The following is a 25,039-nucleotide window of genomic DNA, read 5'->3' on the forward strand; positions in this document are numbered from 1 at the left end:
AGTGTTGGTTGCATCATGTTATGGGTATTCGTGTCATTTTTAATGACGGGAGTTTCTCAGGATAAAAAATATAAATGTAATGGGGCTAGGCTCAGCAAAATCCTAGAGGATAACCTGGTTGTCTGCTTTCTACTAGACACTGGTGAATTAATCTCTCATTCAGCTGGACAATAACCTAAAACACCATACCAAATCTACACTCTAATTGCTTACCAAGAAGACAGTGAATGTTCCTGAGAGGCCGAGTTACAGTTTTGACTAAATCTACTTTTAAAATCTATGGCTAGACCTAAAAATGGTCTAGCAATGATCAACAACCAATTTGACAGAGCTTGAAGAGTTTTGAAAATAATGAGTCAAATGTTGTACAATCCAGGTGTGGAAAGCGCTTAGACTTACCCAGAAAGACTAAGTAATCACTGCCAAAGGTGCTTATACAAAATATTTGCTCAGGGGTGTAAATGAGGTACTTCATTTTCAGTATATTTGCAAAAATGTTTAAAAAAAACAAACAATTAAAATCACTTTGACATTAATCAAATCAAATTTTATTTGTCACATACACATGGTTAGCAGATGTTCATGCGAGTGTAGCGAAATGCTTGTGCTTCTAGTTCCGACAATGCAGTAATAACCAACAAGTAATCTAGCTAACAATTCCAAAACTACTACCTTATAGACACAAGTGTAAGGGGATAAAGAATATGTACATAAAGATATATGTATGAGTGATGGTACAGAGCGGCATAGGCAAGATACAGTAGATGGTATTGAGTACAGTATATACATATGAGATGAGTATGTAAACAAAGTGGCATAGTTAAAGTGGCTAGTGATACATGTATTACATAAAGATGCAGTAGATGATATAGAGTACAGTATATACATATACATATGAGATGAATAATGTAGGGTATGTAAACATAATATTAGGTAGCATTGTTTAAAGTGGCTAGTGATATATTTTACATTTCCCATCAATTCCCATTATTAAAGTGGCTGGAGTTGAGTCAGTGTGTTGGCAGCAGCCACTCAATGTTAGTGGTGGCTGTTTAACAGTCTGATGGCCTTGAGATAGAAGCTGTTTTTCAGTCTCTCAGTCCCAGCTTTGATGCACCTGTACTGACCTCGCCTTCTGGATGATAGCGGGGTGAACAGGCAGTGGCTCAGGTGGTTGTTGTCCTTGATGATCTTTATGGCCTTCCTGTGACATCGGGTGGTGTACGTGTCCTGGAGGGCAGGTAGTTTGCCCCCGGTGATGCGTTGTGCAGACCTCACTACCCACTGGCGAGCCTTACGGTTGTGGGCGGAGCAGTTGCCGTACCAGGCGGTGATACAGCCCGACAGGATGCTCTCAATTGTGCATCTGTAGAAGTTTGAGTGCTTTTGGTGACAAGCCGAATTTCTTCAGCCTCCTGAGGTTGAAGCGGCGCTGCTGCACCTTCTTCACGATGCTGTCTGTGTGGGTGGACCAATTCAGTTTGTCTGTGATGTGTACGCCAAGGAACTTAAAACTTACTACCCTCTCCACTACTGTTCCATCGATGTGGATAGGGGGGTGTTCCCTCTGCTGTTTCCTGAAGTCCACAATCATCTCCTTAGTTTTGTTGACGTTGAGTGTGAGTTTATTGTCCTGACACCACACTCCGAGGGCCCTCACCTCCTCCCTGTAGGCCGTCTCGTCGTTGTTGGTAATCAAGCCTCCCACTGTTGTGTCGTCCGCAAACTTAATGATTGAGTTGGAGGCGTGCGTGGCCATGCAGTCGTGGGTGAACAGGGAGTACAGGAGAGGGCTCAGAACGCACCCTTGTGGGGCCCCAGTGTTGAGGATCAGCGGGGTGGAGATGTTGTTGCCTACCCTCACCACCTGGGGGCGGCCCGTCAGGAAGTCCAGTACCGAGTTGCACAGGGCGGGGTCGAGACCCAGGGTCTCGAGCTTGATGACGAGCTTGGAGGGCACTATGGTGTTAAATGCCGAGCTTTAGTCGATGAACAGCATTCTCACATAGGTATTCCTCTTGTCCAGATGGGTTAGGGCAGTGTGGTTGAGATTGCATAGTCTGTGGACCTATTTGGGCGGTAAGCAAATTGCAGTGGGTCTAGGGTGTCAGGTAGGGTGGAGGTGATATGGTCCTTGACTAGTCTCTCAAAGCACTTCATGATGACGGAAGTGAGTGCTACGGGGCGGTAGTCGTTTAGCTCAGTTACCTTTGCTTTCTTGGGAACAGGAACAATGGTGGCCCTCTTGAAGCATTTGGGAACAACAGACTGGGATAGGGATTGATTGAATATGTCCGTAAACACACCAGCCAGCTGGTCTGCGCATGCTCTGAGGGCGCGGCTGGGGATTCCGTCTGGGCCTGCAGCCTTGCGAGGGTTAACACGTTTAAATGTTTTCCTCACGTCGGCTGCAGTGAAGGAGAGTCCGCATGTTTTGGTTGCGGGCTGTGTCAGTGGCACTGTATTGTCCTCAAAGCGGGCAAAAAAGTTATTTAGTCTGCCTGGGAGCAAGACATCCTGGTCCGTGACTGGGCTGGTTTTCTTTTTGTAATCCGTGATTGACTGTAGACCCTGCCACATACCTCTTGTGTCTGAGCCGTTGAATTGCGATTCTACTTTGTCTCTATACTGACGCTTAGCTTGTTTGATTGCCTTGCGGAGGGAATAGCTACACTGTTTGTATTCGGTTATGTTTCCGGTCACCTTGCCCTGATTTAAAAGCAGTGGTTCGAGCTTTCAGTTTCACGCGACTGCTGCCATCAATCCACGATTTCTGGTTTGGGAATATTTTATTCGTTGCTATGGGAACGACATCTTCAACGCACGTTCTAATGAACTCGCTCACCGAATCAGCGTATTCGTTAATGTTGTTGTTTGATGCAATACGAAACATTTCCCAGTCCACGTGATGGAAGCAGTCTTGGAGTTTGGAATCAGATTGGTCGGACCAGCGTTGAACAGACCTCATTATGTGGTATTGTGTGTAGATGAGTGAATTTAAAAATAATCCATTTTGAATTCAGGCTCTAACGCTACAAAATGTGGAATAAGTCAAGGGGTAAGAATAATTTGAAGGCACTGTAATTGAGAAGACTAGGCAACCAGGCTTATTGGCACTTTGTGTCTGTGTGTGTGTGTGCGTGCGCACACATGAGTGTTTATTTGCCTCCACTCTCACTGCTCTACAATTCCTCTCAGATGTAAACAAATCTAAACAACAAAATTGTGTCACAAAACTGATGTGAAAACGGTTATTTAGAACTCAAAAACCAGCCCATTGTTATGTGGCAGAGCGTAATATAGTGCGTAGTAAGACATTCCAGTGGCTTGGGGGAAATTGCTGCTGTAACACAGTATGCTGTCATTAGACTAGCCTTGTTCTATGGGAACACATACACAGCAGACTCACAGCCTACGGGCCATTGGCTTTCATTATTTTAGATTATTAAAGTTTATGTCCACTGGGTTCACGGAAACCCTCTGTCCTGTGGGCCAAAACAGTCAAAGTAATGTTATGGAGGGAGTAAAGGCCTGGGGCTGGGCCGCTGCTTTATTTGGTGGTGCTGCTGTTAAGAGAATGAGAGACTGGCTGGCTCTGTTGTGTAGCGGGATGGAGACATTTAGTAGTGGTTTGGTGGAGGGGGATAGGAGGAGGGAGGCTTGCTGTGGGTCATGGAGGGGAGGGTAGTGGGGTTATCTTGACGGATCACTGGAGAGGAGACGCAGACCAATCCAAAATGGGATTTAGTTCTCGGTTAGTCCGGAGAGAGTCTTGTCTCCAGCAGCAGTGTAAGCAAACTGTTATGCTGTCTGTCTTGACGACTGTAAGCCACATAGACAGCCGCACAGTTCTCTACTCCCGTCTTCTCATTGTCCATCAAGGTGTCTTTGCTCTGTTAGTCACCGTCTGCTCCATGAGGTTCTTCGCATACCAGGAAACCGGGTCCTAGTTGTGTCTTAATGTCTTGAATCTACAGTGAACCGTTGCGCTCCACCACTGTCAAATACATTATGCTTGGAAAAGTTATCGGTCCATGTAAAACAGTGCTGACCTCATGCAGTTCAGTTGTGCCCATAGTTTCTCACATCTGCTGTGTTATGAACGGTTGCACTCCTGAATGCTGCACCACTGGTGTTAACAGAGTAGCATGTCAATAGCCCACTGCTCATAGTTTCAGAGAACTGCTTCAGGAGTAGGAAGTGGGGTGGTTGCTGTTCTTTCCAAGAACACAGTGGTGTTTATCCCATTAAGGAACTGAAACCTCCTGCAGGCTCACAGCTGTGGTGTGCAGAGTTTAACAGGAGAGACGCATCATGACACAATTCTCAGGAACACACACACACATACTGACAGACGCGCACACACACACACACACACACACATCCTAGTCAAACATGCATCCCAGTCAGGAACACACACTCACTCACACCACAGACAGAGAATTTGATTTGTCACATGCTTTGTAATTAACAGGTGTAGACTAACAGTGAAATGCTTATTTATGGGTCCTTTCCCACAATTGATAACCTAACTCGTTGCACACGTCATAGCACTTAGTCACACCCCCATGTGTACAAGCCTCCTGGGCCTGAGTAGGCACAAGTCAACCCCCGTCCTCTGTAAAAAGGGCCAAAAAACATCTAAACTATTTGAGAAATTGCTGACATTGTTTTGGGGCTGCTTGCATTAGGCCTGACTTGGGAAATGGGTCACATTTCTCCTGCTGCTGCCTCTGCTGCCTCGCGGCTCCAATCACAGACACTATGCACGCGCTCACAGACAATCCCCTTCAATCGAAAGTGAAGCACGGTGTCTGTATCGGTGTGATAATCTGGGCCAGTGAGAAGGGTTCCTTGGGACTGGAGGAGAGGGGGATGTGTCTCTCTCCTTGCTGTCTGAACAACGTGCCTCAACAGGCCCAACACCTTTTAACACTTCTTAGAGGAGAAACACACAGGAACGTCATGTGACTGGAGTCACTATAGAAAGGGCAGGATTATGATCCTCAAAGGGATGTACCTGCACTTGTAGGAGGAGACAGGTGTGGTATAACCTGATTTTAAAATAAACTGCTTCTCACTGCTTACTTTAGTTGCACTTGTTGAAGCGTTCACATTTGCAAGTAGTGTGTGAGAGCTTTTAGCCCCCGTAAGGACGGTTTGATTATAGAAGGTCAAATATTGCAGTCGTGTTGGTCGCTATATTTTTGTTGTTGAACCAAATCATTTGTAAATACTCATTTTACACTCCATGTACAAAACACCTGCTCTTTCCATGACAGACTGACCAGGTGAAAGCTATGATCCCTTATTGATAGTGCTTGTTAAATCCACTTCAATCAGTGTAGATGAAGGGGAGGAGACAGGTTAAAGAAGGATTTTTAAGCCTTGATGCAATTGAGACATGGATTGTGTGTTGCCATTGAGGGTGAGTGGGCAAGACAAAAAAATCAAAGTGCCTTTCAACCGGGTATGGTAGTAGGTGCCAGGCACAACGTTTTGAGTGTGCAGGAACTGCAACGCTGCTGGGTTTTTCCACACTCAATAGTTTGTGGATCAAGAATGGTCCACCACACAAAGGACCTCCAGCCATCTTGGCACAACTGTGGGAGGCACTGGAGTCAACATGGGCCAGCATCCCTGTGGAGCGCTTTCCTTGTATAGTCTATGCTGCGATGAATTAAGGTTGTTCTGAGGGCAAAAAGGGTGCAACTCAATATTAGGAAGGTGTTAATGTTTTGTACACTGTGTACTCCAATGGTTTGGTGAGGAAACACTAACGTGATGTCCCTTGCGACATCAAGCACATCCACAAACCACGTGTCTGTTACTGTGTCCGTGCCATTTCCTTATCTTTAAATATAGTCTGTGCGACTTCAGGCACATTTCCTTTCCCTCCTCCTCAGTCATAGAGCAGAGCAATTGGATTATGGTTGAATCAACGCAGCCCGGGGCAGTAAATGTGATTTGGTCTGGGTTAGCTCTGCTCTCTGATTGGATTAGAGACGGTCTGTGTCGTCTGCTGGTCACTGACTTCAGACACTCAGGATGGGACCCAGGAGAGAGAGGGAGAGGGAGAGTGTGTGTGTGTATACCGGCTAGGGATTCCCCGTTAGATGCATACAGTCTTATGTAGACATGTAAACACATGCATTCACTATGGCTGCCTCAGTAATTGTATGAATGTGTAACTGACAATTATGGACATTAAACGTGTATATATATATTTTGTCATCGTCTCAATATATTCATTTTTAGGAAGAGGGGGATTTGAACTTTAACGTTTCTTTATTTCTGTGACAAGGGTAAGGTTCGTAATTATTTTATGAGCAGAACCACATGGTCGGGAGTGAAATCTTTAAGATAGTATGTCATAGCTCAATTTTGAAGATTCATTAGAAGTGCACATTTGTTTTCCAAATAGAAAATGACCATCATGACTCATTTGCATGAGAATGAATTGTTACCCAAAATCCCGTAATCGTCACAGCCCTAGCATTCACACTCGAGCACGCAAACCCACGTGACACAGGCATGCACGTACACACACACACACACACACACACACACACACACACACACACACACACCCTCAGTGGGCAGTGAGGTCTGGTCATGTGTCTGGCTGGCGTCTCCACCACCCACAGCCTGCTGCTGTAGTGTGGAAGCTCTACTGATTTAGTGCTGTCTCTCTCTGGTTCCATCAGCTTCATCAACATACTGTGGTTGTGTCTGTCAGAAGTTAACCTGTCCTTCATGGGTAGTGGTGAAGCCCTGACTTATTAGGCATATCATCGTATTTTGACCATCTGTTAGTAGGGTCATGAACTTTGCATGACAACGGGTTGGAACGGACTCAACAGGATGTCAGGCCTGTTGAGGCCTTGTGGTGCCAGACATAAGGAGAACTAAGGTCCTGACTCCATTTGGCCACAGCCTGGCGAGGGGCGGACGGTGAGGGTGTTTTCTGTCCTGCCTCACTGCTGTACCACTGGCCTAGCTAGTGTAGGCCCCTCTCCTCTCGGTGGAAACAGCCTGTCGTAGCTGAGCAGGGAATAGGAGGTGGTGGGTGGAGGGGAGGTGGCCTCTGTTATTTTCAGTCCATTGTGTCTACTTCCTGTGGGCCAGTGGTTATTGGAGCAGGGTGTTAGGCTTGACGGAGGTGGGGAGGAAAGGAACCAGACTTGGTCGACTCGACGCTGGCTGGCTGGCAAGCAGCTTGGATGACTAGCTACCACGCTCCTGTCTTCGCTTCCCTATACCCGTCTCCACTCCGAATCGGCACCACCAGGTAAAACTTTGCCCCCTGAGTTCGTTGGCATACTAGTGGTAGCCATGTTTTCCTCTTGTTGCTATGCATGTTTTTTTACTTGTTGTTGGGGAAATGATGTTCGAACCACACGTCTGGCGGGTAACACCTACCTTCTCTCGGCGCCTATGGTGCCTCTTTCTTTCAAGTCGGACGTTATAGATCCCTTTGTCCGCAGCTTGTTTGTTTATCCGTTGCGTGTGGACAGTGTTTGACTCCGCAGCTAAAAACCCAGTGACGCGGGAGACCGGAAGTGGGCGGTGGAAGTGTGCCATCCGCCCTCACTCTTATGTAAGGTGAAGCCTCCTCCAGGCTGGCCGTTGTAGGCGACGTGTATTATTTGAAGACGAGGAGAGGAAGCTGGGCAGTACCTGTGGTAATAACACTCTCAATAAGAGCCTTTCTGTCTGGTAGCATTGGGATAAACAGTAGACCTTTCTCAAGAGAGCTAAATCTCATTAGGTTTACTTGCATGTCCATGTAAATGGGGTTATTGAGTTTGTAACCTGCACTATACAGTATATTATCTAACCTGTGTAATCAGTGTGTGAATCCTTTCCGCTACACTTGTGGAGTTGTGGGGGCCCAAAGGGGACATTGGATGGATGGATGGATGGGCGGACAGGACATCCCCAGTTCCCCCTCACACTCAGGACAGGGCCCCTCGCCTAAAGGATTCCCTCCTCCCATGGGTCCAAGCCCAACAGGGGGGGGGTCTATAGTTAGCCCTGACCAACGGACCTCCTGCCGTGTGACAATGGAGGCAAAACAGGAAGTCTTTTTGTCCTGTGTGTGTGTGTGTGTGTGTGTGTGTGTGTGTTGGGAACAGATGACCAGGAAGATTAAAAAAGAGGATAAAAATGCCAACAAAGTGGAAACTTCCAGCAGCAAGGGATGGTTTTTCCTTGTGCGTTTGTCTCTCCTCTCTCGCTCTCCTGTTTTTCTCTTCTAAAAGACCCTGTTTCCTGGTAAACATTGAGAGAGAGAGACGGGGGGGTGTTTGGTTTGGCGTTCGAGGAATGGATTAGTACCTACTGTTCAGTCGGTGGTTGTGTTTGTGTGTTCAGTCGCTGTGTGAGAGCTGTTACTTAACCACGCTCTCTCAGCCATGAACGATGGGAAATCAACCGACACGTTAATGTTTAAGCCCACTCACTCATAGTTAATGCTTTACCCGCCTTAGGCCTCTGCAGCCTAACCTGGGCTGACTGGAGCTGTACATACTGGGGGATGTGGTGGGGAGGATTTCTCCACTCTGGCAACCATCAACCCTGTCTGTCGCTGGGGGTTTCGGGTTGCAGGTGGTGGAGAAAACGGAACCAGTTGAAGAGGGAGATGAAAACGGTCCTCGTTTTCTAAAACCAGGCCATTCCCACGGGACCACTGTTACTGTGCTATTGATCTCCCGCCCTCTCTTGTTCTCTCTCGCCCCCCACCCCCCTCTTTCTTTCTCTGCCTTTCCTAATGAATGATTGTGGCCTGACCCCTGACTGAGAGCTCCTCTTGTCTTCGCCTTAAGAGTCAGTCACACAGACCTAGCCTAGCCGTCACAGCAGCAGTAGTACGGCGTTGGGTGACAGTATGACAGATGGACAGCAGCAGAGATGGGACATTGGGAAAGTAGGATCTGGTGGACAGGGGAACTGCCTCTAACTGGGCCTCTTCGGATAACACCTCCCAGCTGACCAACACTCCCACAGACCGGTAAGAACTAAAGTACCTCCGTTATCTCAACTGGGAAGAAGCAGAATGTGTTGTTCCAGTACTGCACACTTGTGGTCCCAAGATTACAGGAAAGCCTTTGAAGAAGTGTGTGTGTGTGTACTGTTTGGCTGGATAGCAGGGCTATCCAACATGGATTTGTGTTCTTTGGACTGTCAGTGTAGAGGGTCCGACGGTGACAGTGTCTCGCTGGGTGTGAATTTCACAGCTGCACATCAAAGAGCGGGACTGTGGGACGGCGGAGAGGGAGGGACGGCGGAGAGGGAGGGAGGGAGGCTTGTTTTGTTCATCATGGTAGATCAATACAGTGATCACATCCAGCCAGCCAGTGTAGCTCAGGGTCTGATGCATACAGCTACAGCACCATACTGGAAGGCTATGTAGATGGGATGCTCTCTATGCATCCTCACTTAGGATATATCCTCTCAACAGGACATGGAATTGTAAGGTGAGGATGCTTCTCTTGCCGTTGTTTGTGTGTGTGTGTAGGGCTTTTTGGCAGAATACTGTACCTTGGCTGTTGGGTCACTTCATTGTTAACGTCATATGAAAACAAGATGAGAGAAGTGGAGCTCCTTTTTTTCCTGTTTAAAAGTTATTCTTTTTTTTTTAGAATTCTCCTCTCTCTCGCAACATCACAGAAATCATCATTAGTCAGTCTTAGTCTCAGCGACGCAAATGTTTTATGATCTCTGCGTCTGGGGGTTTTTGGGTCGCCATATTCTCCAGTCTGTCTGCTCCGTTGTTATTGCGGCCTCATGTGTATGAAGACTTATGCTGATTCCATGCCTTTTTCTGTTGCTGTTAGCTGTGCTCTGCATAAACTGTAGGCTATTTTTACAGCTGGCCTTTCCCTTACAGAGAGGAGGAGAGAGAGGATCGTCGATGTTACATGGCAGATGTAGGTCCCTGCCAGTGTATTTCCAGGGGGAGGAAAGTGTTTAAGGTCACAGTATATGATGACGACATTAGGTGGACTGGCCACTGTTTTTTCCTTCTGATGTTGGCCCATCCAGAGTCAAATCTTGTCCCCTTGCTATTTGTACATCTCTGTTGTGTTACTGACCAGTGTAGGAAGAAATGAATAGAGCACAGAGAGAGGAGTTGGATGTGATCTTAGTTTTGTAGTCTTATTCCACAGCAGGATGAACTCTCTCACTCCTTCACCACAGAGAGAGGAGTTGGATGTGATCTTAGTTTTGTAGTCCTATTCCCCAGCATGATGAGCGCTCGCTTGCTCGAGTGAGGGAGGGCTAGACTCTGTTGAGATATATATATATATATATTGTTTTTAGAAATATACTTGAAATGGGCATGGTCTACTCAACTCAACAACCAAAAACACATATCTAAGTTCAGCTTCCTTTTATCAACCAGAAAATAAACACATTTCTGGTTGTTTATCAAAGTTTGCTGGCTAACTCATTGATCTTGCTTGGTAGTATTACCCCTCTGGTGTTAGCCTACACCTGGCATGGTTGTTGTTGTTTACAAGGTCGCTGTAATAGAAGGTCACGGGTGCTCCTCAGCCCATTCCTCCACCTCTTACTAGCATGACTTTATTTTTCTCTCTCCTTTTCCCCTCTTTTTTTCCCCCTCTTTATTTTGCTTGAACACACACATGAATTGAGGGGGATTCTCCATGATTCATATTAGCCAAGGGCTGTGTAATGGAAGTGTGTGGCCTCCTCAGCCCTGTGTCTCCACCTTCATCAAGCCTGCTGCTGGCTCACATATCAGTGCAGGTGCTGGGGATAGGAACTAGGGACTGACTCTCTGTAGAGTGGTTGTGTTAGATTGATTGCCCCATAGCCCTATGGTGGTTTTCCTGGAGACAGCATGATCTATTGACCTCAGACTGGATGTGGTAGTCCCCCCCCTCCCATTTGTGGTTTTCAAATACATTTTTCTTTTCTCCTGCTTGTGATGTGGGAGAGTAGTTTTTTTTTTTTATTGGAAGCGAAATTAGTTTGAACTGAAGTTTTATAACTGACCTAATGTCAAGTTAATCACGATGGGTTGGCCCGAATATATTTATTTTCCCTGTTTCATGGTAATGCCTCAAATTAGCCAGTTAAACAGAGCAATTTATGCAGTGATGGAAAGAAAGTGAGAAGGTATAAAAAGCAAGTACCTTAGTCAGTATGCACAGAGCTGCAGTCTAGACTGTCATGCGTGACCTCTCCCTGGGTGCTCGGCAACGTCACTCGCTGTGTGCCTTTTTGTTTTTAGAGGGCCACTCTTATTCTATTTGGACAAAAATCCCCTTCCCCCACCGTATGTGTTCTAAATGAGCACGTAGACTTTGCCCATAGAATATCCTGTTAAAGGCAGGAAAAGCCCACTCTCTTACCCAGCCCCCTGTTTCAATCAATTATCAACAAAGTGTGTGTTTGGTTTTAAATATGAACTCTTTGTTCAGTTCATGCTAGTCCATTTCATACCAGTCAGTCGACACGAGTGGACTTGAGAGGACCACAGTCGGCCCCAGTAACTCCCCTCAGTAAGAGTCTTGGTGACGTAACGTTACTAGAGTGCCTCTGACGATTGGCTATGAAATGACCCGCTGTAAACAAGCAAAACAGAGCAGTGAATTTAACAGATGTTTTTAATAATTAACATTCAGGATAATGTGTCTCCAAGTCTTTACTGTGTTGTAATGTCAACAAATTGCACATCCTGCTTTCACTGGACATCTTCATTGGTTTAGAAAACGATCAGAAATTAACAGATCAACGCAGAAGTGTCAATTTCCCCTCAGCAACGGAGCTGATAAAGAGAGGAGGTAGAGAAGTGACGCTCTAGCAGGGGCTGTGTGTGTGTGGGCTACTGTGAGTGTGAGCGAGTGACATGGGGAACAGGGAGGCAGGAGGGAGAGACGAGTGACCTCAACCAACCAATCAGATGTGTTCTATAGTAGACTAATAGTATAGCGTGAGTCCTACACAGTTACAAACAACTCCATCTAGAATATAAACGTAGCAGCCTACTGTTGTACTTGGTCATTGTAGCCTAACCTTCTCCTTTAATTTATAATTCCAATATATCTCCTAATTTTTGCCCCACATGGAGGCTCTGACTGTACCCTATTGCCGCTTTGATGACTTATGATTGGCCAACTACAAGAAGCTACGCTCACCACTCTCGTGAATAGCAAAGAGCTGCAGCATAAATTAGTCTCACGGTCTCTCTCTCTCTCTTTGTCATGGGAAACATATGTTCACATTGCCAAAGCAAGTGAAATCGGTAATAAACAGTAAGAAATGAACCCTGAACATTACTCAAGTTTCAAATGTCATATTATGGGTATATACAGTGTTGTAACAATGTGCAAATACACTAAAGAAATATATAAACAACATGTAAAGTGTTGTTCTCATGTTAGGTGACTGAAATAAAAGATCCCAGAAGTGTTCCAAATGCTTTTCTCTCAGATTTTGTGCACATATTTGTTTACACCCCTGTTAGTGAGCATGTTATCCTTTTTGTCAAGATAATACATCCACCTGACACCAAGCTCTGGTGGACATTCCTGCAGTCATCATGCCAATTGCACACTCCCTCAAAACGTGAGACATCTGTGGCATTGCGTTGTTTGACACAACTGCACATTTTAGTGGCATTTTTATTGTCCCCAGCACAAGGTGCACCTGTGTAATGATCATGCTGTTTAATCAGCTTCTTGATATGCCACACCTGTCATGTGGATGGATTATCTTGGCAAAGGAGAAATGCTCACTAACAGGGATATAAACAAGCTCTTTGTGTGTATTAGGCATTTCTGGGATCTTTTATTTCAGCTCATGAAACATGGGACCAGCACTTTACATTTTGGGTTTATATTTTTGTTCAGTGTAAGAGGCGGCTGTGCTCTGTAAATGGGGAGTGTTTGGCGACCAGGCCCGGGAGGAAACCAACCACACAGACCGTGCCGTCTCCAACCTCTTTTATTGACCGTGCAGGAACAGGACCATAAACTGCACCGGAAGGAAGACTTCGCTGGCTCAGGATTCAGGAGATTGGTTGAAGTCTCAAGATGTGATACTGGCTGGAAAAATAATAAAATCCTGCTGCTTTGTCTGCAAGGAATGTGGCTGTCTTACTGAGAAGCAAGTCTTTGTCTTTCAGTTTAGGTCTTTTTGTTACTGGTAGTGCTGAGATGTTGTTTTGTGGTTGTGTTTAGGCCTGTGAAGGTTAATGGAATGACCACACTCACTAACAAAAATTTAAATAGTATAATTTGTTTTTGGTGCACATTTCCTCCTCTCCTCGTGTGTGTGTGTGTGTGTGTGTGTGTGTGTGTGTGTGTGGGAGGGGGGGGCGTTGCATAGGCAGACCAAATTCTTGTTTGCCGCAAAACCTTGCTTGTTTCAGCAAGGAGCAACAAAGTTATATGTTTAGAGGTCATGTTACTGTGGAAATGGACTGAACCGCATGAATGCCCGACCGTCCCCTCTTCAGTCTGTTGTTCATTACGCGATTATACAGTAATTGTGGCAACCAAGCCCAGGATGAAACTAACCGAGCACAGGAAGTAAGACTCTTACCTGGCCCAAGATTCAGGAAATCAGTTAAAGTCTCAAGAAGTGACACTGAGCATGTTTTACATGCACAGTAATATTTCAATGTCAAACTGATTATGGCATTAGTCACGTATACACCTTTATCTGCTTGTCTTAATTTGGCCTAGGTCCTAGTCGATGCTCAGAACTAGGTGTTACAATCTTTAGAATTATTAGGATATGGAAACGGCCTTTTCTGTGTTACACAGATCAAATAGATAGCTGGATGTGCCAGCACTGGTAATGCAAGTGTAACGGATGTGAAACGGCTATCTAGTTAGCGGTGGCGCTAAATAGCGTTTTAATGGGTGATGTCACTTGCTCTGAGACCTTGAAGTAGTGGTTCCCCTTGCTCTGCAAGGGCCGTGGCTTTTGTGGAGCGATGGGTAACGATGCTTCGTGGGTGACTGTTGTTGTGTGCAGAGGGTCCCTGGTTCGCGCCCGGGTATGGGCGAGGGGACCGTCTAAAGTTCTACTGTTACACAAGCGGAAGAACTTAAAGTATTCACACGTGGTCAATTTCAGCCAATTTTTGTGGACTCTGCGTCTGCCAGCACATTGATAGTTTAATTTGTTGTGCGGCGTGAGCACTCCATTTTGAGAGGTGGCCTGAGTTCTGTTCACTTGAATTACGAGGGCCGGTTCCCCTTTTTTAGGGAAATGTTGGTGATTAGTCCCGCACCACACACACCACAGCGACACTGTTTACTCCACCATAACCCCTCACATTGGTGCCACAACAAAGAGAACGTGTGGGTTTGCAGAAAAAAACGTATCCCGTTTTTGGATATTGATTAACCATTGTCAAGTATGTAGAGGAATTCCAAAATATTTGGTGTTTTTAGTTCAAGATTATTTGTTGGCAATATGTGATCTTTAGTATAGGCTTAGAGCTTCATAAGCTGTTTATTGATTGAGGGGTTGGAATAGTGTGAGAAGACAACATATTTGGTGTAAGTCATAACAGGGTACAACATCTCTAACTGTCACGTACAAACGTTATGTTTGAAGTGCGAAACGAATATTCTTTTGCAAAAAATAACACGGTCACTGTAGTATGTTTTTATTTAGTCAATTTTCTGCATTTATTCAAGTCCCATGATGTAGCCTGATGTCAGATCTGTCCACAACAGGGTTATTAGGGACATTTTTCTGCTTGCAAAGCGTGTAAACCCGTCTTACTGAAAAGGGAAGGGGAGACCTAGTCAGTTGCACAACTGAATGCGTTCAACCCAAAGGTCTAACTCGTCTAACTCAACCCTTCTGAATCGCCCGGGGAGCAGTTGATGTTGGGGGTTAACTGCCTTGCTCAAGAGCAGAACGGCAGATTCCTACCAGCGATATTTTGGTTACTGGCCGGAAGCAAGGTTTTTGTCTTTTAGTTACTGTTAGTGCTGAGGGGAATTTTGAAAATGTTGTGGTTCTGATAAGTTGTGTGTGAAACGATGACCATATCTTCATTCTCAAAGAGGAGGAAAAGAGTGCCAATATTAGAGGAAGACTCTCCTCATGACTGCTGAAGGCAGTTATCCATCAATGTCAGTGAAATAAAACAACTTTTTTAGTGGAATGGGAATATATATATGTGTGTGTGTGTTTGATTTTCAGAGATGCTCTTGGGTAATCGTTTCACTATCTTTCCAAATATATGTGTGTATTGGGGTGCATTTTAATTTTTTTAACACACACACACTCCACCCCTGCCTGTCTGGCCCTCCCCCTCTGATTTAGTGGTGGGTTGGTGGCTAGTGGCTGCTGCTTTCTGTTGCTGGCAGTTAAGGAGGTCTGGGACCACCTGATTACACTACACAGGAAGTCAGAGGAGGGAGAGGTCACACTGCAGCCCTGCGCAACACACTGCACCTCTCCATAAAGACAGGAGAGCAGACAACACTCTCACAATTTAACCAGACGCTCAAGGAGACTCTTCAAAACCCTGCGCGCAGCACTCGTAAGGTACAGTAAAGGGAACGCTCAGTCTCCTGTGTTTGTTTGGACAGTGTGTCAGCCAGGGGAGGTAATATCAAATACCTAGAGTGTGTGTGTGTGTGTGCAAGGGGATTAAAGCTGCCAAGAGGGTTGCTGGGAGAGGCCAGGTGAGATGACTGAAACTCACCTGTGGAGTGTGTGTTAGTGGAGCAGCATGGGCTGAAACTCTCACTCATCTGTGGTGGAAGGCGTTTGGGGTGGAAGAACGGGGTCACAGAGGGGTCGAGGTGTTTTGCGGTCTCCTTTTTGGCTTGATCTCTCTCAACGTAACAGGAGCTTCTGTTCTGCTCCTGCAGCTTTGTATTTGACATGGTCTGTCTCGTTCACTTTGGGCGACGTGAGAGGCTGGCGTAAGGAGAACCAGGCAGCCATACACTACTTTTACTGAACAAATAGATCCAGATGTTTGTTCTATTCAGTTGTTGGAGGGAGTACTATTAAATCCACTCATGCTTGTTGAGGTGTTAGCTCAGTATTTTATTACTGATTGAAAACCAATGGCTTTACAATAGCTGTGAACTGAAACACTTGCCACCTTTTCTGTTGAACTATTTTATTTTGGCCTCCTATGTCTGTTTGACATGAACTGTACCAGCGGTTTAGATGGGTTTTGAATTCCCCTAACGACTGTGCCAGGTTGGACAGAGCCAGATGCTGACTATCACAGAGACCATTTTCTCTCTGTTCGGTCTCTCTCCCGCTCACTCGCGGGGAAAACTGCCATCGCTCCTCCAGCTCCTAGCCCTCATTTCCTGCCCCCGTGTGGCTCTTTCTCGTTCCCTCTCTCTTATTCTCTGGCTCTGTGTGTGTATCTGCAGGGGCGGCTGGCCTGTACCTCTGTCTCTCTTCTCTCTCCCTGGGTTCCTGTCTGGCCATGGAGGATTGTTAGGACACATACCGACTCCCACTGATTAGAACAGAAACAAGGGAGGCCTTTTCTCACTTCAGAGGAACCTTGAATAAACGCACATTGTGGCAGTTGGTGGTTTGTCAATGGCCTTTCGACACACTGACAGTTACCTTCTCTAGTAGAAAACTGTGATAACACTGTTCAATGTATCAGCACCAGTATCATCACACTGTTGTTTTGTTTCCCCAAACCTCTAGAGGTGCCATACTCATGTCTTTGTGTGCACAATTTGCCTTTATAAGCAGATCCAGGACCTGTTATATTGTTGCTAGTGATTAAAGTGACAGTTGCTAGCAGGCAAAGCTGATCCCAGGTCACATGTTGATGGCAGTAAATAACAGGAGAAGGGACTGACCACTGACCACCAGTCTCCAGGCAGCTGGACCTCAGGCCTGCCTGCCTGCAGATGGAAGTCCCCCTTCCCTCCAGCGGAGGAGGGGATGACGCCTGGACAGACACTCAGCCAAAGGGCATACACACTGCTCGAGCGTCAACTGGCCTTCGCTGACCGCCATATTATCTCTTGTGGCCTATGAGGATGTAAAAATAGCTGTTTAGCAGCAAGAATCTTAGACATGCCCAGAAAACAAAGACTGATTTATGCAAGCTGCTGGGCTAAGCATAGAGAGGCTTTTGTGCCCCCAACCTCCCTCTCTCTCCAGACCTCATCACCAAGGCCGCGAGCGCCAAAACCTCTGACGCTTTCTAATACTCTACTTTAATAACGGGCATTGTTTGGGATGGCCTTGGGGTCCTTGCTGATTGGCTTGGCGTACCACAACGGTGTACGCGATTGTATTTGTTTATAAGCCCTAATGTTGGACGTCATTCAGAATGTGTGGTTGGTTTCAGGACCTTTTTGAGTAAGCAGAGAGCTATTTCACAATAAAAAATAATAAAAAGTTTATCCTTATATATGGTGGGAGTTGATTCTCACTAGTGCTTTCACGTCTAGTTCTTCGAATACTATTTCCAGCAGGTCTGTGTTTTTATTGGCTTCTCCCAAGTCATTACTGGAAAGCTTGACTTGTATACCTGTTGCAACACTGAGCTTTTAAAGAGGACAGCATTATGATGAATGCCAGAGCCAATGGTATTGCAACTGAATGCGTCTCGCATCTGTCATGAACATGGAACAGGAAAAGTTCCAGAATGGCTCCTCCCACTGTCTCTCCCTTTTCCCAGCACTGTTGCACAAACACAGTCCTGTGGCATGCCTGCCTGCATGAGCAGCTCTATAAGAAAAACAACAAATGCTCCACTACCCGGAATGCCCCATAGAATCTAGGCTACATATGCTCTGAAACGCACTTGATTAGAACACATGCTTGCTGGGAAAACAAGATCTCAATGAGGGTTATTCTGTTGAAATGACCTGCGTTTGCACGGCACCGTCTTTGTTTGTGGGACCTTTCAAAGCACAGTTCATGCGTTCACAGTCTGGAAAAGCAAAGTGTAATCAAAGGCAAACCAACCAACGTGTGAGAGATGACTGCAACGTATCGCTGTGTGGTTTCTAATAAGAAGGGCCAATGACGCGCGTACACCGTGGACGTGGTCTGTGGGTTCTCCTCATCTTGTTCTATCCTGGTGCTCGAGCGGAACCTGACTTGAGAACAAACAGACCTGTTTGTTCAAGGTAGAGGGAACAAGATGGAGAGCAGGAGGGAGAGAGGAACAAGTTAGTAGTTTGGTTTACAGGCAGAGCTGAGAGGAGGTTGCTGTCGAATGGGGGGTGGCAGCTGAAGAACGCTTGGTTCTCGGGTTACCGCACCTAATGCCTCAACTAGCTCCCTGCTCTCTTCTCCCTAGCTGCCTCTCTCCCACAAGACTCCTCCATTCACCACAACACATGGCTGGAACCGAGGCTGCTACTGTTAGTCAGGGCTAGAGCGATGTAGTCGAAGTCAGACGTTTACATACACTTACGTTGGAGTCATTAAAACTCGTTTTTTAACCACTCCACAAATTTCTTGTTAACTAACTATAGTTTTGGCAAGTCGGTTAGGACATCTGCTTTGTGCATGACATGTAATTTTTCCAACAATTGTACATAGATTATTTCACTTAATTCATTATTACAGGGGGTCAGAAGTTTACATACACTAATTTGACTGTGCCTTTAAACAGCTTGGAAAATTCCCGAAAATGTCATGGCTTTAGAAGCTCCTGATAGGCTAAATGACATCATTTGAGTCAATTGGAGATGTACCTGTGGATGTATTTCAAGGCCTACCTTCAAACTCAGTGCTTCTTTGCTTGCCATCATGGGAAAATCAAAAGAAATCAGCTAAGACCTCATAAAATAAATTGTAGACCTCCACAAGTCTGGTTCATCCTTGGGAGCAATTTTCAAATGCCTGAAGGTACCACGTTCATCTGTACAAACAATAGTACGCAAGTATAAACACCATGGGACCACGCAGCCGTCATACCGCTCAAGAAGGAGACGTGTTCTGTTTCCTAGAGATGAACGTACTTTGGTGTGAAAAGTGCAAATCAACCCCAGAACAATAACAAAGTACCTTATGAAGATGCTGGAGGAAACGGGTACTAAAGTATCTATATCCACAGTAAAAAGAGTCCTATATCGACACAACCTGAAAGGCCGCTCAGCAAGGAAGAAGCCACTGCTCCAAAACCACCATAAAAAAGCCAGACTACGGTTTTCAACTGCACATGGGGACAAAGATCGTACTTTTTGGAGAAATGTCCTCTGGTCTCATAAAACAAAAATAGAACGGTTTGGCCATAATGACCATTTGTTTTGTTATGTGAGGAGGGGGGTTCAATGGCTTGCAAGGGGGAGGCTTGCAAGCCCAAGAACTCTATCCCAACCGTGAACCACGGGAGTGGCAGCATCCTGTTGTGGGGGTGCCTTGCTGCACTTCACAAAATAGATGGCTTCATGAGGACGGAAAATTATGTGGATATATTGAAGCAACATCTCAAGACATCAGTCTGGAAGTTAAAGCTTGGCCGCAAATGGGTCTTCCAAATGGACAATGACCCCAAGCATACTTCCAAAGTTGTGGCAAAATGACAACAAAGTCAAGGTATTGGAGTGGCCATCACAAAGCCCTGACTTCAACCCTATAGAAAATTTGTGGGCAGAACTGAAAAAACGTGTGTAAGCAAGGAGGCCTACAAACAGCTCTGTCAGGAGGAATGGGCCAAAATTACCCCAACTTATTGTGGGAAGCTTGTGGAAGGCTACCTGACACGTTTGACCCAAGTTAAACAATTTAAAGGCAATGCTACCAAATACTAATTGAGTGTGTCTAAACTTCTGACCCACTGGGAATGTGATGAAGGAAATAAAAGCTGAAATCAATCATAATCTCTACTATTCTGACTTTATGTTCTTAAAATAAAGTGGTGATCCTAACCTAAGACAGGGAATTTTTACTTGGATTAAATGTCAGGAATTGTGAAAAAGTGACTTTAAATGTATTTGGCTAAGGTGTATGTAAACTTCTGCCATCAACTGTACCTCTCTGGGTTGGGTCTCTGCCTGGTCTTTTACCCTTGGACTACTGACTGCTCATTGTTTCTTTATGGCTTAGTCCATAAATCTCATATGGCTGTAGTCCATATGAGAAGGGTTTGGTCGTACGTCACCTCCACGTGACCTGGTCTGGAAGAAAAGCAGTCACTGTCTGCAGACTGGCCGGCCTGAAAATATGTAACCCCGTTCTTTGTTAGTGTCACCAAGCCATCTTGTTATTTGTTATGGCATCATCGATACCCTGACCTCTTCTCTCCACTCCTTTCCTCTCACTCCCGTCTCCTCTCTGGTTCTGTCCTGTCTCTCTCGGGTTCTTTCCCCCTCTGTCTCCCCTCTCCCCTCTGTCTCTCTCTCTCTGGGCTTGGAGAGAAGCTGTTTTCAGAGGAACAAACGGAGAGGCTGTTCCGAGCCGGGGATGAGTCAGTGCAGCTGGAGCTGCAGGTCACATGCCCCCGGCGCCCTCTTTCTCCATCCCAACTCCACCAAGATTGCTTTTGCTGGGCCCAGCGCTAAATGCTAACACACCCAAAGCCACTGAGGGAGCTATGCTAGGCTTATACTGCTAACAACCACACCAGTCACTGAGGGAGCTAGGCTATTATAATGCTAAAAACATGTGCAAAGTGACTTGTGCCAATGCTATGCTACAAATGCGTAATCGCTGTTAGCCCCATGCTTTTGCTAATACCAAACAGAAAAACAGAGTAAATCTATTGCATTCCACAAGTTTGATTTTAAGCAGAGAGTTCTACGCTAATGCTAACAACAATCTGAGTAAGGGATAGTTCCAGGCTAATACTGACTCAGTCATGGGAGCAAAAGGGTTCAGGACACTATCATCCAGATGTTTCCTTTCATAAATCAACAGACTTTGATGCGCTCTTTTGTCAGGCTCTCCCTTTGAAACTCTTAAGAGAAAAGATGGTTTACAATTGTATCATTATTCAGGTCAAGACCGTAAAACAATCTGACCTCACCTCACCCCTTACTAAGCACACACAATGGCCGAAAGAAGAAAGGGGGACTGAGAGAAAGGGATATTTCGTGAGGCACCTGCTGTCTTGAGTGTAGGAGAGAGACCGTAAAAACATAGCTGCTCCATCCATTTAAAGTTGATATATGCTCTTGATTTGAACCAGGGAAAGGGATAGAGAGGGAGAGAACACTGGACCAGAGGGGTAATGGTTGACTCTCCACTACGACACTTGCTTAACCCATTAGCCCGGCCGCTCAGACATAATAGCCTCAGAGCTAACCACAGGGCGTGTGCCTTTAGACCTCATGCAGATACCACCTCCCGGAGTATCGTCTAGGCAGAGGTAGTATGACCTATTCTGGCCCTTGGAGCTCTGGGAAGTGGGAAGGAAGGGAATCCCAATCCATCTGGTAATGAGGAAAGTGGCTTTTGATGAGGTTGGTGAGTTGGTTAGGGTTTACCATAGTGTCAATAGTGAGTGACATCACTCCCCTGCAGAACCTGAGTCTCAGCCATTACGATGCATTTACTTTGAGGCAATGGCAACGTTTTCAGCGGTCAATTTCCTTTGTAGATTGCAACCTTGTTTCCTTAAAACAGTAATGATCTACTTTTTACGTGACTTGTATGTACTCACTACAGTAAGTCACTCTGTAAGAGGGTCTGCTAAATGTCAAAAACATTTAAAAGAATGTAAACTTGGCCTTGATTTTTGTTTTCATATTGTACCAACCCACGTGTTCACTTGTCACTAGGCAGCATAGGCCTGCAGTGTTAAATATAATGGAGTGAGAGGTGGTTGTTTGTCAGCGAAGGTGACTGTTGTAGCTAGGCAGACTGCTGCAGCTGACAGACACTGTAACCCTGTGTTGGTGGCAGTGCCAGCAGCACAAGGGGTGGTGGCCCGGGACTCTGCCCTGACATGTTTGACACACACTGAACACAAGCCAGTGTGCCTGGCTCAGTCTTTCCTCTCAAAGGTAGCAGCTGTGTGTGTTTATATATGTAGTTGGGACAGCTGGGCTCTGGTCACAAATTCCGACACAAACAGCCCCAGTAACCTCTGTAATCAGTTATGTAACCCAGTCAGTCAGTGGGTTATGATTCGTCTCGTGGTGTTACGTTGGTTCGCTACACTTACCAAGACCGATTAAACCCTTCAAGTTAATTTCCTGGTTTACTGTAGTGCATATCCGATTCCAGTGCCAAGTTTGTTTTCGGTCTTTGTGTGCATCTCCTGTTCTTGGCTCATGCCTGGGTGAGTCAGTTGATTACGAGGCCAATCTGTGGTACTCCTTGTTGAGCTGCTGACATCGTAACACACCCCCTGAACCATTCACCACCCCACCTGGCTCAATGTGGGAATATCTGTTCAATGTGCAGGTAGGCCCTTTATGAAGAGGCAACCAAGCTAAAGCTGGACTTTAACAGCTATATAATAGACTGCTAATTTCCCCCGCAAAACTAGCACCATGGTTAAATCCCTGACCAACCAAACACTGTCAGTTTCCACTATTACAACCAATGCAAGAGCTTATGGTTAGCAGTGGCTATGTGGTCAGTGGCTCCTGTTGTCGTTCCAAACGGACTGGACTCCGGTGTTCCGGCTCGTTGAGTCTGACGGTCCAGCAGGACACACGCTGTGCCACATTAGCCCTCGTTGGCACACGAGCCAGGGCCCATTTCACACTTACAAATGACTTCAGCGTCACCTTTCGCCTGCTTGTCAGTCGCTGGCGCTGGTATCCTAGGAACAACACCGTCCTATATGTTCAGTTGACGGTTCTCTCTTTTGCTCCAAATGCTACTGTGGCAGGCATCCCAAAAAGCCCAAGGCCTGCCTTGCTTAAAGTTGAACTATTTGTTTGAAACAATAAAGCCTCCACCTGCCTCTTTTGGTTAAGGAATGGACCTAAAGAAATAGAACCAGTCTCATTCATAGACTGAGCTATGGATGCAAGGACAGACCAGCCATGATATCAAAATGATAGTTTTAACCATGTTTTGAGACTATACCGTGTTTGTTTACATTTACCTAATTAATAAACATTGGAGTAAAACAGGCTGATATTTTGGGTGCTGATGGGTTATGACAGTGGAACTTAATAGTGGAAGTTAATAGGTGTATATATCATTAATTTATAAGACCAAAAATGATTGTAGCCCAATTAAGGATTCTAGCTTTAACTCTCAAGCCATCAGATATGTAGAGTATATGGATGTGTTTTAAGTGTGCCATTTATCTACCCTGGAGGACCATCCGTAGCCATCTGTGCTCTTAAAGGCTCTTCGGGTGCATTAGCTACCTTTTTCAATAGAATTAGCCCCCAAGTGCAGGAAGAAGCTACTATGTAGTTAGCAATGATAAAGAATATATTGAATATCATGTTGCTGGGCCCATATTCACATAGTTTCTCAAAGTAGGAACGCTGATCCAGGTCTGGCCTGTCAATGTAATCATATTCATTAAGATCTATCTAAAAGGTGAAACTGATCCTAGATCGGCAGCAGTCCTACTCCGAGGTGCTGCAGTCTCACGGTTGTTAACCACCAGCCAGCTCCTCCAGCTGTCTGGCCTCATTTCTAGCTACAGTACCGGAGCATGTCATTAATCACTGTCCTCAATGGCGGCATAATGTCCCATTCTTCTAGTTCCCCTTCCAGAACATTCTTTGATTAGGATTATAGCCCGGTGGAACTCTCCAACCAGCTGGTGCGCTTATCCTTCTGGAATGTTCACTGTCACTATTGCATCATTTGGTTGTTTATTATGAGATGTGCCACAGTTAGACTATGTAATAGACGTTAGTATGTTAGAACAGTCGAGGGCGGTTGCACAGAGATTAAGCCCACGCCTGGACTACTTTAAATAGCTTTCAAAGAAGATTCTCCATTATAAACACTAAGTACAGGAGTGGTTTTAATCTGGGTCTGTGTTTATCACTATAATAAACCAGACGCTAGGCTACATCATGCTGTATGATGGGTTGGTATTGTTTGGTTTTAATCTGGGTCTGTGTTTATCACTATAATAAACCAGACGCTAGGCTACATCATGCTGTATAATGGGTTGGTATTGTTTGGTTTTAATCTGGGTCTGTGTTTATCACTATAATAAACCAGACGCTAGGCTACATCATGATGTATAATGGGTTGGTATTGTTGCCAACCTCCCAGTTTGTCAGAGTTGGTACAGTAATCAAATCCAAGTGTATTGGTCGCGTACACAGTTTAGCAGATGTAGTGGATGTTACTAGCTCCTAACAATGCAGTAAAATGTCATAGTAAACAATCTTTTTTTTTTTACTCTGGAAATCAAGACATATCGGCACGTATCCAATTAACAGCCAAATAGCACTGACAGTAATCCAAATTCAATCTATACGTATGTACACTGCATGAATTTACACACGATATACTACATCATATGTACAGCAGTAGATATTTCAAGACTCCAGTATATAAATACATATGTATGGGCAGACGATTGGGTAGTTGGGAATCTCTAAAACTCTGGGCCCCTTGTGGCCCCTATCTATCAGGCAGAAGGTTGTGACTGGAGCCCTGGAGCTCCAGATATTCCAGGGGGCAGCTTGATTAAGTCAAGCCCAACAGGCCACTGTTCTCTGGATAGGAGGGCAGGGCTGAGGGCAGGGCCGAGGGCAGGACCAAGGCCATAGCCAGGAATGTGGCGGTTGAGGGGCCCCGTGCCCCACCCACTGTTACCCCCTTCCCTAACGTCTGTCCCTGTCACTCTGATTCACCCCCCACACCCCATAACCAGTCTTCAATTGGGGGGAAACCCCCAATGTGGTAAAGTGCTTCAAGTATATTGTATTAGCTTTCTCTCTCCCGCTTATCTTCTTTCTCAGTCACTCTTGTCTTCATCCTCCTTTACCTCTCTCTTCTCTCTATACTGTTCATCCATCTCCCTCTCAGACACTCCATCTCTCTCCCCTTCTCCCCCCTCTCTTCTCTGTCTCTGGGTCAGTGGTGCCCTGATGGCAACAGTGTGACTGCACTCGGATGGCATTCCCCCATCCAGCCCTCCCGGTTGTCCCCT

General features: G+C 45.7%; 1 protein-coding gene across 14 annotated transcripts in view; it reads left to right on the forward strand.

Moving 5' to 3' along the window:
- The window catches only part of LOC112234715 (GRB2-associated-binding protein 1), a 70,187-nt gene that overhangs the window by 23,166 nt on the left and 21,982 nt on the right, over positions 1-25,039 (forward strand). The window contains exon 1 of one of the 14 annotated variants that reach the window (XM_042312121.1): positions 7,056-7,291. The exons of 10 other annotated variants lie outside the window; for them this stretch is intronic. The gene's annotated coding sequence lies outside the window, so the exon portion shown is untranslated. Of the gene's footprint in view, positions 1-7,055; positions 7,292-7,359; positions 9,014-9,376; positions 9,480-17,800; positions 18,132-25,039 lie in introns of those variants that run through there. 3 more of the 14 variants (XM_042312119.1, XM_042312123.1, XM_042312122.1) reach the window with 3 other exon arrangements.

The sequence above is a fragment of the Oncorhynchus tshawytscha genome, linkage group LG34 (genome assembly GCF_018296145.1).
Source record: "Oncorhynchus tshawytscha isolate Ot180627B linkage group LG34, Otsh_v2.0, whole genome shotgun sequence".
NCBI lineage: Eukaryota > Metazoa > Chordata > Actinopteri > Salmoniformes > Salmonidae > Oncorhynchus > Oncorhynchus tshawytscha.